The 12,447-nt window shown below is 39.5% G+C and overlaps 1 protein-coding gene and 1 pseudogene across 2 annotated transcripts in view; one reads left to right on the plus strand and one right to left on the minus strand.

Annotated features, from left to right (window-relative positions):
• LOC143670601 (uncharacterized) overlaps positions 1 to 12,447 on the plus strand; it is a 144,768-nt gene that overhangs the window by 49,094 nt on the left and 83,227 nt on the right. The window lies entirely within an intron of this gene.
• On the minus strand, positions 145 to 1,130 carry LOC143670944 (thymidylate synthase pseudogene; annotated as a pseudogene).

Consider the following 12,447-nt stretch of genomic DNA (forward strand, 5'->3'; position numbering starts at 1 on the left):
TGGCAGCTTTATCAAACCAAAACAGTAACCAATTCATTTTTTTTTTTTACCTAATTCCTTTTTCCTTTATAACAAAAATTATTCACCTGTCATCCAACCCCTAAAGACTGTCAACAGCCTTGAAACAATTCCATTAACAGCACTTTAGAGAGCCATTTCCATTTTAATAGTCAGATCAGGATTGTACCCATCTATCGGAAAGTCTTCAGTTTAGAAGTCATCAATTGCTTCAACTTTTCGAAGAATTTTGAGCTTGGGGAAAGGTCTTGGTTTTCACTGAAAGTGAATTTTCACTGCCTTGATGTGATTCAAGTAAATATGTGCATCTCCCAAAGTATGTACAGACTCACCTGGCTTCAGGCCTGTGATGTGTGCTTTCATGTGGGTGAGCAGGGTGTAGCTGGCAATGTTGAAAGGCACGCTGAGGCCCATGTCTTTGACTGCTGGTACAGCTGGCATGAGAGCTCACTGTTGCCTACATAGAACTGGCAGGATGTGTGGTGCAGTGGCAATGCCATCAGAGGAAGATCTTTTGGATTCCAAACACGTATGATTCTTCTGTCATTGGGGTTGATTTTGATTGTGTCACTCACCTTTTGTAGCTGGTCTACTCCTTGGCCTGAATAATCTGAATTCATATTTCTGTATTCTGTCCCAAAATGCCTTCACTAAAAGCCATAAACTGGGCCCAAATACTCTTGTTCTCTGGTGGAGAAGGCTACACTGTCCAAAAAGTCACATAATCCATTGGCGTCCCAGATTTTCACTTCCTTGGAAGAGAGTACTTCAACATTTATGAATCCCTTGATAAGCCACAGCAGCTCCTCTAAAACACCCTTCCAGAATACATGTTTGGTGGGCAGCAGAGGAAATTCATCTCTTAGGCTGTAGTGTGTCTGCAGGCAAGATTCAGGGTACTGTGTAGTCCTCCCTCCCTGGAGGTGTGGTCCTCCTTACCTGGAGCTGCAGTGAAGGATATTCTCAATCTGCCCCAAGTACTGCAGCTCCCCAAGGGGCCATGGCTCTGGCTCCTGTGCAGTGGGCAACCCCAAGTCTGCCCCTGATTCTGGCCCATATCCACAGGCTAATTCTGTGAGGGCATGCAGCAGCTTGGAGCTGGCAGCAAGCATGGCTGCAGGTGGGCAGTGGGGCAGGAGAGGCAGTTTGCCCTTGGCCCTCTTTCATCTATTTTGATTTAATTTTTTATATGGTGTGAGATAAGGGTCCTCTTTCATTCCTTTACAGATGAGTATCCACTTCTCCCAACACCATTTATTGAATAGACTATTTCCCAATTGAGTGGACTTGGCATCCTTGTCAAAAACCATTTGGCCATAGACTTGAAGGCTTATTTTTGAACTCTCAATTTGATTCCAATGGTTGATATATCTGTGCTTGTTCCAATAACATGCTGTTTTGACCACTGTAGCTTTGTAATATGCTTTAAGGTCAGATAGTGTGAGTTTCTAGCTTCATTCTTCTTTTTCAATATGTTTTTGGCGATTTGGGGCCCTTTACTCTTCCGAATCAATTTAATAATTGGCCTTTCCAATTCTGCAAAGGTAGGCTCTTGGAATTTTGACTGGGATTGTGTTGAATCTGTAAATCATTTTGGGGAGAAGTGACATCTTAACAATATTTAGTCTTCCAATGCTTGAGCATGAAATGTCCTTCCATTTACTTAGATCTTTGATTTCTTTTAGCAAAGTTTTGTAGTTTTCCTATGTAGAAGTCCTTTAAATCCTTGGTTAAATTTATTCCTAGATAACTTGATTGTTTTAGTTGCTATTGTAAATGGAATATTTTCCTTGATTTCCTCCTCAGCTTGCTCTTTACTAGTGTATGGAAATACTACTGATTTTTGCATATTAACTGTTCTAGTTTGCTAGCTGCTGGAATGCAATATACCAGAAATGGAATGGCTTTTAAAAAGGGGAATTTAATGAGTTGCTAGTTTACAGTTCTAAGGCCTAGAAAATGTCCCGATTAAAACAAGTCTAAAGAAATGTCCAATCAAAGGCATCTAGAGAAAGATACCTTGGTTCAAGAAGGCCGATGAAGTTCAGGGTTTCTCTCTCAAGTGAGAAGGCACGTGGTGAACACAGTCAGGGCTTCTCTCTCAGCTGGAAGGGCACATGGCGAACACAGCGTCATCTGCTAGCTTTCTCTCCTGGCTTCCTGTTTCATGAAGCTCCCCGGGAGGCATCTTCCTTCTTCATCTCCAAAGATCGCCGGCTGATGGACTCTCTGCTTCGTAGTGTCACTCTCTCTGAATCTCTCTGAATCTCTCATTCTCCAAAATGTTTCCTCTTTCATAGAACTCCAATAAACCAATCAAGGCCCACCCAAATGGGTGGAGACATGTCATCCCCTAATCCAGTTTAACAACCATTCTTAACTAAATCACATCAACCAGGGAGATGATCTCATTACAGTTTCAAACATACAGTATTGAATAGGGATTATTCTACCTTTATGAAATGGAATTTAAATTAAAACATGGCTTTTCTTAGGGGGCATACTTCCTTTCAAACCAGCACATTAACCTTGTGTCCTGCCACTTTGGTGAATACATTTATTAGTTCTAGTAGCTTTGTTGTAGATTTCCTGGGACTCTCTATCTATGGGATCATGTCATCTGCAAACAGTAGAAGTTTTACTTCTTCCTTTCCAATTTAGATGCCTTTTATTTCTTTTTCTTGCCTAATTGCTCTGGTTAGAACTTCCAGTACTATGTTGAATAACAGTGATAACAGTGGGCATTCTTGTCTTGTTCCAGATCTTAGAGGGAAAGCTTTCATACTTTCACCATTGAGTATAATATTAGCTGTGAATTTTTCATATATACCCTTTATCATGTTCAGGAAGTTTCCTTCTATTCCTATTTTTTGAAGTTTTTTTTTTTTCAATAAGGAATACTGAATTTTGTCAAATGCCTCTCCTGCATGAATTGAGATGATTGTTTTTTCCTTTCATGTTGTTGATGTGATTTATTACATTAATTGATTTTCTTATGTTGAACCACCCTTGCATCATGTGGGATTAAACCCACTTGATCCTGATGTATAATTCTTTTCATGTGCTTTTAGATTCAATTTGCCAGTGTTTTGTTGAGGATTTCTTTTCTGAAGGCGAAATTAGTTTTAATTATATATTTCCTTTACCCCAGTATATCTAAACTATTATCATTTCAACATAATCAATGTAAAAATTATTAATGTGATATTTTTACATTCCTTGTTTCTGTGCTAACACTTTGAAACTTGGTGTGTATTTCACACTTGCAGCACATCTCAATTTGGATGCTAAATTTTCATCAGAAATAATTAGAACTATGTTTAGATTTCATAAAATTTTTAATTAATCAAATAGATTCGCATATCCAAGTTTTTCCAAGCATACTTAAAAGTTTTCCAATAACTGAATTGAGCATGAGCTTTTTCTTTTTCAGAGGAGTTGTAGATTTACAGAAAAATCATTCAGATAAACAGTTCCACCATATCCCCCTCACTACACACACTTTTCCCTATTAAGTTTTTTAATGCAATTTTATTGAGATATATTCACACCGTACAATCCATCCAAAGTATACAATCAGTTGCTCACTGTATCATCACATAGTTGTATATTCATCACCACAATCAATTTTAAAACATTTTCATTATTCCAAAAAAAATAAGCCCAAAACATCCTATACCCCTTCTCCCCCACCCCTATTATGGACCCCTAGTACTGGTGTGGTACATTTGTTACATAAAACATTACTGTTAACTGTAGTCCCTAGTTTGCTGTAGGTGCGTTTTTTCCCCATATACCACTGTATTATTAACTCCTTGTAATGGTGATGTGCATTTGTTCTTGTTCATGAAAGAACTTTTTATTTATTAATTATACTATTAATCACAGTCATAATCCACTACAGGATTCACTGTTATACAGTCCCAAATTTTAACCTCCAGCTTTCCTTCTAGTGACATATACAAAATTGAACTAAACTTCCCCTTTCAACTGCAGTCATACACATAATTCAGTGTTAATTCCACTCACCATAATGTGCTACCATCGCATTTATCCATTTCCAAACATTTAAATTCAACCTCATTAAAAATTCTGCACACATTGAGAACCTCTCCCTATTCTCTATTCTCATTCTGTTTTATGGTAACCTATATACTAGAGTTTATCTGTATGAGTTTACATATTTTAATTAGTTCATATTGGTTAGATCATACAATATTTGTCCTTTTGTGTCTCACTTACTTGACTTAACATAATGTCATCCATGCCAAGGTTAATCCATGCCATCACATGCATCAGGACTTCATTCCTTCTTGTTGCTGAATAATATTCCATCATACACACACACACATACACACACCACATTTTGTTTATCTGTTCATCATTTGATGGACTCCTGGGTTGCTTTCATCTTTTGGCACTGTGAATGACACTTCGAACATTGCTGGGCAAATGTCTGTTCATGTCCCTGCTTTCATTTCTTCTGGTTATATACCTAGTACCAGATTGCTGGATCATATGGAAGTTCTATACATAGCTTCCTGAGGGACACCAAACTGCCTTCCAAAGTGGCTACACCATTCTACATTTCTACCAGCAGTGAATAAGTGTTTCTATTTTTCTGTGTCCTCTCCAACACTTGTAGTTTTCTCATTTTTTAATAGTGGTTATTCTGGTAGTGTGAAATGATATCTCCTTGTGGTTTTGGTTTGCATTTCCTTGATAGCTAGTGATGTGAAGTATTTTTCATATGCTATATAGCCATTTGGATTTCCTTTTTTGAAAAATATCTATTCAAATCTTTTGCCCATTTTTCTGGCCTGCTCAACTGATCATGCTCTTCAGTTAACTATTCCCCTCAGCCCTACTAAGATGAGCTATTATGGTTCTTTGCCAGTTCCATCTCTGATGCAGTCTAAAAATGCCTCCCAGTGACATCTGACCTAGGAGGGCTGAGACTGTGGGATCCCTTGTTCTAACTTTGCTAGCCAATATCTGGCTCATCGTCGGGCTTGTGCCCCCTCTGTTCTTGGGGCAGAGTACTCCCTGAGCCATCCTAGTCCACAGGCAACCCCCCCCACACAAGGCAAGGATTGGGCTACCTGCCATTGCTTCCCTTGAGGGTAGGGGATATATGCCAGGAGTCGTGGATGAATTGCTCATAGTCTCTGACGACGATTTCTGTTTCTTCATTCCACACTTCTGGTCTCTGGATCCCCAAAACAGTTAATTCAGACAGTTTCTGCCTGGCTACTTACTGCTTTTGGGAGAGAAGTAGGTTCTGCTGCTCCCTCCCTATTTCTGCATTTTGGAACCTCCCTGTTGAGGATTTTTGCATATGTATTCATAAAAGAAACTGATCCGTCATTTCCTTTTCTTGTATCTTTATCTGGCTTTGGTATTAGGGTGATGTTGGCTTTATAGAATGAGTTGGGTAATATTCTCTCTAAAGCTTTTTGGAAGAGTTTGAGCAGGGTTGGTATTAATCCATTTTTGAATGGTTGGTAGAATTCACCTATGAAGTCATCTGGTCCTGGGATTTTCTTTGTTGGTAGGTTGTTGATGACTGATTCTATTTCTTTACTAGTAATTGGTCTATTGAGGTCTTGTATTTCTTCCAGAGTATATTGGTTTGTTAAGCTGCCATAATACAATATACCAGAAATGGAATGGCTTTTAAAAATGGAATTTATTACATTACAAGTTTATAGTTCTAAGGCTTGAAAATGTCCAAATTAAGGCACCAGCAGGAGTTGGGAAGGCACGTGGCTGGTGTCTGCTCGTCTTGTTCCCAGTTCTGTTGCTTCCAGCTTCTGATACCAATGGTTTCCTCTCTAAATGCCTGTGATCATTCACTTAGCTACTCTAGGACACAACTCTGAGTTCTGGCTTGTATAGCATCTCATGGGAAGGAACATGGTGATATCTGCTGGGCTTTACCCATGTCTAGGCATCTGCTCTCTCTTTTGGCACTCTAAGTATCTCCAAACATCCAAGTCTCTTTCAGCTCTGAAGCACCTGTTCTCCAAGCATCTGCATCTGAAATTTCTCCAAATGTTTCCCTTTTAAAGGACTCTAGTAAACCAATCAAAACCCACCTTGAATGGGTGGAGTCATATCTCCATCTAATCAAAAGGCCACACTCACAACTGGGCACTCCATATCTTCCTGGTGGAGATAATCTAATCACATCACACCCACAACTTGGAGTGTCACATCTCCAACAAGATAATCAGGATTAGAGGACATGGCTTTTCTGGGGTACACAACACTTTCAAACCAGCACAGTCAGTGTTCATTGTTCCTGTGTCTCCAGGAATTTGTCCATTTAATCTAAGTTGTCTAATTTATTGAAATACAGTTGCTCATAGAATCCTTTTATGATCTTTTTTTATTTCAGTGGTGTCAGTAATGTCCTTCCTCTCATTTCTGATTTCATTTATTTGCATCTTCTCTTTTTTTCTTTGTCACTCTAGCAAAGGGCTTGTCAATTTTATTCATCTTCTCTAAGAATCAGTTTTGGTTTTATCCTCTCTTTTTTTCTCAATTTGATTTATTTCTGCTATAATCTTTGTTATTTCTTTCCTTTTGCTTGCTTTGGGACTAATTTTATGTTCTTTTTCTTGTTCTCCAGATGTGCAGTTAGGGTTTGATTTTAGATCCTTCTTTTCAAATGTAGGTGTTTAGGGCTCAAAATTTCCCTTTCAGCACTGCCTTCACTGCATCCCATAAGTTTTGATATTTGTGTTCTTGCTTTCATTCTTCTTGAAATATTTACTGATTTCTTTTGTAAATTCTTCTTTGACCCACTGATTGTGTTTTTAACCTCCATGTACTTGTGAATTTTCTAGTTCTCTGCCTGTTATTGATTTCCAGCTTCATTCCATTATGATCAGAGAAAGTTTTTTGTACAATTTCAAACTTTTAAAATTTATTGAGACCTATTTTATCATCTACATGTGGTCTATCCTAGAGAATGATCTATAAACAAATTCTTCTTTATGTTCACACAATGTCTTCTTTATATCCCTAACTCTATATCCATATTCTATTTGATCTCCTTAAATAGATTTTAGAGATTCATTTTACTGTCTTTGCTTAGTTGTTCCAGTATCTGTGTTTCCTCTGAAATTTTAATTTGTTTCCTTGACTGAGCCATATCTTCCTGTTTCTTAATATGGCTCATAATTTTTTTGCTGATTTCTAGGCATCTGATGATTTTGATGAGCTAACTATGAAAGCCCATCTCTCCCTCTTGTCTAGGGTTTTATTGTTGATTGTGTTTGTGTTAAGACTCTTCTTTGATGCTTGGTCTACCTTATTTTATGCCTTTAGAATACCCATGTTTACTGTTCAGATTTTCTCAGTTTTTCTTCATCTGTTTCTTGCCCTGGATATGCAGTACAATTTTCAATATTGTAGGTGTTTTGTTTTGTTTTGTTTTTGCAATTTTTTCATCTCCAGGAGAGAGCTTCCTTTCCTCTATTCCTTCTCTGGGCATCTTTTTTTTTTTTTTTAATATTTTTATTGAGAAATCATCACACACATACAGTCCATCCATAGTACACTCTTATTGGCTCTCAATATCATCACATAGCTGCACATTCATCACTGTGATTATTTTTAGAACATTTGCATCACCCCAGAAAAGAAAAAATCCATACATCCCATACCCCTTACTCCTCCCTCTCATTGACCAATGGTATGTCGGTTTATCCAGTTTTTTACCCTTTATTCCCCCCACCATTATTTATTTATTTTTATCCTTATTTTTTTATTCATCTGTCCGTACCCTGGATAAAAGGAGCATCAGACACAAGATATTCACAATTACATGGTTACAATGTAAAAGCTATATACTTATACAATCATCTTCAAGAATCAAGGCTACCTGAATACAGTTCAGCAGTTTCAGGTATTTCCCTCTAGCCATAAACTAAAAAGGGATATCTGTGTAATACATAAGAATAACTTCCCGACTCTGAAATCTCTCAGCCACTGAAACTTTATTTTGTCTCATTTCTCTCTTCCCTGTTATGGTCAAGAAGGTTTTCTCATTCCCATGATGCTGGGTCCCAGCCCATCTTGGGGGCCCTGTCCCTTGTTGCCAGGAAGATTTGTACCTCTGGGAGTCATATCCTATGTAGGGGGAAAGGCAGTGAGTTCACCTGCCAGATTGGCTTAGAGAAAGAGGCCACATCTGAACAACAAAAGAGGGAGTGACTCTTAGGCATAATTATAAGTAGGCTTAGCTTCTTCTTTGCAGGAACATGTTTCATAGAGGTGAACCCTAAGACTGAGGACTCAGCCTATTGAATTTGTGGTCCCCACTGCTTGTGAGAATATCAGAAATTTCCCAGATAGGGAAATTTAATATTTCCTCCTTTCTTCCCTGTCCCCCAAGGGGACTTTGCAAATACTATGCTCATTCTAACTTTTTCATGTTACAAAGGGGTGTTGACAATATAGGATAGGGAGAAGGAACTATCTGATGTTCTTGGAGAACCCCCAGGGTTCAGGACTTATCTGGCCTAGGGACCATTTACTTTCTGCAAAGTAAACTTACTGCATGAAATTTTTGTAGGGTCTCAGTTAGAGCCCTGGGTGTTCTTTAAGGTTAACAGAAATGATATTGGTTGGGGTTTGGCATACCGTGGCAATTAGCAATATCTAGCTGAAGCTTGCATAAGAGTAGCCTCCAGAATAGTCTCTCAACTCTATTTGAACTGTCTTAGCCAATGATACCTTATTTTGTTACGTTTCTTTTCCCGCTTTGGTCAGGAAGGTGTTGTCAATCCCATGGTGCCAGGGCCAGGCTCATCCATGGGAGTCATGTCCCACAAGCCAAGGCAACTTTTACTCCTGGATATCATGTCCCATGTAGTGGGGAGGGTAGTGATTTTCCTTCTAGAATTGGGCTTAGAGAGAGAGAGAGAGACCACATCTGAGTATCAAAAGAAGTTTTCTGGAAATAACTCTTAGGCATAATTATAGGTAGGCTTAGCTTCTCTGCTACAGAAGTTAAATTTATAAGAGCAAGCCTCAAGATCAAGGGTGTGGCCTATTAACTTGGGAATCCTTAATTATTGAGAGAATGTCAGGGCTATAATTTATGCAGATATGCCTCCTGAATGGTTATCATTTGTCTCAGTTGCGCTCCCACCCTCAGGGCTGCCTTTTCATGACAGCATTCATTGGTGGGTTCACCCTGCATTTACAGTGATTCAGTTTTCCTGTTTCTGCATGGCTTTTCTGCCTCTGGTAACTTCCACATTAGTGTATCCTACTCCATGGAGCCAGATTCTAAAACAGCCAGTACTCAAAAACAGCCAATTTTTCATCTAGGTGCCCCAGCCATTAGGAACTGGGTTGAGGGTGTGCACTGCTTTCCAACAGTTCTGCTTTGGGTTAATCGTGTTTCCTGGGGGATGCTTTGTATGCACCCCCTCGCTGACCACTAGGGATACTTCTCTGGCCCAAGAGAGCAAGTGTGGCTGTGGGAGCATGGGGAGCCACCGAGTGCCCCTCCCTGCACCTTGAATCTGTCTGGCCTTGGGTCCCAGTGCCTGAATGTGCATAGGGCTCTAAGTCATTGCCTTGGGTAGTCACTGCCATGGGTAGCTCCATGGTCAGCAACCGTGGTATGAGGTACCTGAACCAGAATGCTGCTGCTGTGTGACTTTTAGACCAATAGAATTAAGTGAGGAGGTCACTTGAGTTGCAGGTATCCTACCTTCTTTTTTTGGTGTTTTCCCCCCTTAATTAAATTCAGCATTTGTGAAGTCTTTCTCCAGTCTCTATTATCCTCCAGAGTCAAAGCAAGTGGAATCTGCCCTTTTGTAACGTGTCTCTAAGGGAAAACTTTGCTGGCATTGTCTTATGCCACCATTTTTCCTTTTAGTTTTTTTACACATTGTTTCCTTTAGCTGTTTGAATATATTTTAAATAGCTGATTTAAAATCTTGTTCTACAATGACATATTATTCAGCTTTAAAAAGGGACAAAGTTCTGATACATGCAACAACATGCCCAGGGTCATTAAACCATACAACCACAAAGAAGGTCCTTAACCCAGGTGATACAAACTTGAGGCTCTCTAGATGAATAAATTTATAAATATGAGGAGGATAAAAGTACGAGGGAACCCTAGTTCCAGTGGCAAAAAAAAAAAGAAAAAAAAATAAGCCTGGATACAGGGGAGGAAACAAACAAACAAACAAAATACATATTTAAATTGAAACTGAGGTACACAATTTGACCCAACTGGAATTCCAAAATTTGATAAATAATTTATCAAGAAAAATTATAAAAAGATGCTGATTGGATTTTGCCCTCTATAATCTTAGGAGAGTAACTACATTTAAAATACAGGACAAATTGGTATGCCTGGCTGTAACCTTTAGAAATATCGCCTTGCATACATTTCCCATGGTCATAACACCCATTGCCCTAAAATTTCCCATAGTGGTCATGGATACTCTGACCCAATGAGTAGCAAATTAAAATTAAATGAAGTCTTTTGTACTTACAAATGGATTTGAAAAATGAGACTGCATGGACCCCAGTTAAAAAGGTTGATGTGGCCTAATATTTGTTAAAACAGTGTCTTCAAAGACTGAAACTTATTATATGAGACCTCATTAGAGGAGTGTTTGTCTCAACAGCTTCTCCATTTAGCAGCCCAATTAGGCCCATTCTCAGACTTGGAAAGAATGGCACCTCCCAGTATATTACTGTAACCCTAATGCTGTGATCCCATCTGTATTAGGGTTCTCTAGGGAAACAAAACCAACAGGAGATAATTTGTAAATATGAGGTTTATAAAAGTGTCTCACACAGCTGTGGGGATGCATGAGTCCAAATTCCATAGGGTAGGCCACGAACTGTCAACAGTGATGAAGGTCTTTGATGAATTCCTATGAGAGGCTAGCTGGCTGAAGTAGAGATGAAAATTCTCTCTTCTGACTGCTGAAATTGTCACCTTTTCCTTAAAAGTCTCCAACTGATTAGATTACATCCAGTTGATTGGATCACATCCAACTGATTGGAATCTCTCATTGTGGAAGACACTGCTCTTAGATGATCATAGATGTAATTGACCAGCAATGTAATCAGCTAACTGATGATTTAAGTATATGAAGTACTTTTGCATAATGGTTAGGCCAGTTGCTTGTCTGACTAAACAACTGGGCACCATCACCTGCCATATTTACACATGAACCTAACCATCACACCATCCATTAAGGTCCCTGTGCTGGTTTGAAACTGTTATGTACTGAAGAAAAGCAACATTCTTTTAACCCTAATCTAATCTTTTGGAAGCAGACCCACTGTTTGTGTAGGGCCTTTTGATTAGACTATATCCATGGAGATGTGGTCCTGCCCATTCAAGGTGGGCCTTATTAGTTTATTGGAGTCATTAAAAGAGCAGACACAGAGAGCAGAGAGATGATAGGAGAGCTAACTTAGGAACCACAGATGCTTATTGTGAAAGTCACTGGAAACAGGAGCTGAGAGAGGCATTGAAACCAGAAGCCTGTAGAGAAGGACAGCAGACATCACCATGTGTTCTAGTTTGCTAGCTGCCGGAATGCAACACACCAGATACGGATTGGCTTTTAATAAGAGGGGATTTATCTCATTAGTTCTTCAGAGGAAAGGCAACTAAATTTCATCTGAGGTTCTTTCTTACATGGAAGGCTCAGGGTGATCTCTGCTGGCCTTCTCTCCAGGCCTCTGTGTTCCAACAACTTTCCCCAGGGTGATTGCTTTCTGTGTCTCCAAAGGCCTAGGCTGAGCTGCAAGTGCTGAGATGAGGTATGCCAAGCTGTTGGGCTGTGCTGCGTTGTGCTCTCTCATTTAGGCACCTGCCAATTAAGTCAAACATCATTCATTGCAGCAGGCACGACTCCTAGCTTACTGCACATGTAATCAGGAACAGATGAGGTTCATGTACCATTGGCTCATGTTCACAGCAACAGAACTAGATACCTTTACCTGGCCAAGTTGACAACTGAATCTAACTACCACATGTCCACCCCTTGTCAACTTGGCAACTACACGCATCACCTTAAATAATACCAAGGTGCAAAAAAAAATTCTCTTCTGGCTGTGGACCTGTGAATCTCAAAACAAGTTGTTTGGTGCCAATATGCAAAGGAGGATATTCACAGGATACAGGTTTTCATTTCCATAGGGAGAAATTGGAAGAAACACAGATGTAAAACCTGCAGGGAAAGTGCCATGGGATTTCAAAGTCTGAAAGTCATTTATCCTTTGGCTTCTCAAAGGCCTGAGGCTATACAACTCTTCTACTGCAACAAAATGGGAGACTCATCCTCACCCTTCAGGGTAAACTCACCCTCTCCACATATATGGGTGAGTCCACTCTCCTGGCCCTGGTTTCTTGGCTTCAGACCCAAGCATCCA

This window comes from Tamandua tetradactyla, chromosome X, assembly GCF_023851605.1.
Source record: "Tamandua tetradactyla isolate mTamTet1 chromosome X, mTamTet1.pri, whole genome shotgun sequence".
Classification (NCBI taxonomy): Eukaryota; Metazoa; Chordata; class Mammalia; order Pilosa; family Myrmecophagidae; genus Tamandua; species Tamandua tetradactyla.